The sequence below is a fragment of the Cyprinus carpio genome, unplaced genomic scaffold (assembly GCF_018340385.1).
Source record: "Cyprinus carpio isolate SPL01 unplaced genomic scaffold, ASM1834038v1 S000003574, whole genome shotgun sequence".
Classification (NCBI taxonomy): Eukaryota; Metazoa; Chordata; class Actinopteri; order Cypriniformes; family Cyprinidae; genus Cyprinus; species Cyprinus carpio.
This window is the reverse complement of record NW_024876260.1, coordinates 1-1,441: the sequence shown is the minus strand read 5'-3', so window position 1 is coordinate 1,441 and position 1,441 is coordinate 1. Positions and strand designations below refer to the sequence as shown.

The 1,441-nt window shown below is 48.4% G+C and overlaps 3 non-coding genes across 3 annotated transcripts; all 3 read right to left on the bottom strand.

Annotated features, from left to right (window-relative positions):
• Window positions 1-54: 54 nt before the first annotated feature.
• On the bottom strand, window positions 55-129 carry trnaf-gaa. The gene has a single exon. It is a non-coding gene; the product is annotated as a tRNA-Phe (tRNA).
• Window positions 130-598: 469 nt separating this feature from the next.
• trnap-ggg lies at window positions 599-668 on the bottom strand. Its single transcript has one exon. It is a non-coding gene; the product is annotated as a tRNA-Pro (tRNA).
• A 682-nt stretch (window positions 669-1,350) lies between these two features.
• trnaf-gaa lies at window positions 1,351-1,423 on the bottom strand. Its single transcript has one exon. It is a non-coding gene; the product is annotated as a tRNA-Phe (tRNA).
• Window positions 1,424-1,441: the final 18 nt, after the last annotated feature.

Sequence of the window (1,441 nt, the reverse complement as noted above, 5' to 3'; positions counted from 1 at the left end):
AACTGACCAGTGAGCATCAGAATGTAGACCTAAAAAGCACTGCAGGCTCTACGATGCCGGAAACCCGGGATCGAACCAGGGACCTTTAGATCTTCAGTCTAACGCTCTCCCAACTGAGCTTATTTCGGCATTGGCACAACCCGCAGGTAATAGACCAAGTAGAAGTCACAGAGGCACGTCGATGCTCGATAGACAACAAATTACCCTAACAGTACTTGAAATTGGGCCAAAAAAAGCTTGGAGGCGAGACGGCCCGGCTCGTCAAAAAAAAGTGGTTTCAAAGCTGCAGGGGGACTGCGTTACTGAGTTTGAACACTAAGGGCCTCTCACACCTGGAAAACCAAAAAAAAAAAAAAAAAACACATACCCCAAAACCAACAATCCATGAGGATGCAAATGTGAAAGAAAGGTTCACAAGGAATGCTTGAGAAGTTTTCCAAAAAGCCCTTTCACGTGACAGATCTCCAAGCAGCACAGTCCATTGGAGTCAACTCAGAACGCAACACGCCACTCCTTTCCAGTGCTCTACAACTCACAGAGCTAAGTGTTGGACCAAGTTTGAATTACAGAATAGGGAACAAAGAAGAAGCTCCAAAGTGGGCTCGTCCGGGATTTGAACCCGGGACCTCTCGCACCCGGCGAGAATCATACCCCTAGACCAACGAGCCACCGGGACTTTCGCTGCCAGCCTCTGTAGCTGGCAGAGTGCAAGAGGACTCGTGCAACTGGGCAGTTCTGAAGCTGATTTTGGTGTACTTGGCTAGCTCGGCCTGCCTTCAAAGGAGTATAATGTTGATTAAATTGTCACCACGAAAACAAAATAGTGGGCGCTGAATCAAACAGCGAGGAAGGCTACATTCGCGGCACTGCTACACACATCATGCTGTTTTCACTGAAGAAAAAATGGTCTTCTCAGCAGAAGGTAGCGGGTGAGAAACCGGTCTCTCCTCCAGTTTAGTTCTATGTTTGATTTCCTATTCAGTTTTATGCACTCTTCTAGATTCTTTGGGAACACTCACCATGTGCTGATTCATCAAAAGATTGCACATTTAAATGAGGCCCACAGTGGCACTCCCCTTTTTAGAACAGGCTGCCACAGAAAAGGTTGTGATGTAGGCTCCAATTTGCCAAGCACTGATGGTCAAAAGCTAACAGGTTTTCCCACCGAGATTTGAACTCGGATTGCTGGATTCAGGGGTCAGAGTGCTAACCGTTACACCATGGAACCAATCAGCAGCAGGGGGCGTCTGCCAGCTTCTGCAGTGTAGAAAGACTCGGTAGGAGAGACTGGGAAAGCAACTGACCGGTGAGCATCAGATCGGAGACCCTAAAGGACTGCAGGCTCCACACTGCCGAAACCCCGGATCGAACCAGGGACCTTTAGATCTTCAGTCTAACGCTCTCCCAACTGAGCTATTTCGGCATTGGGGCACAAAACCCT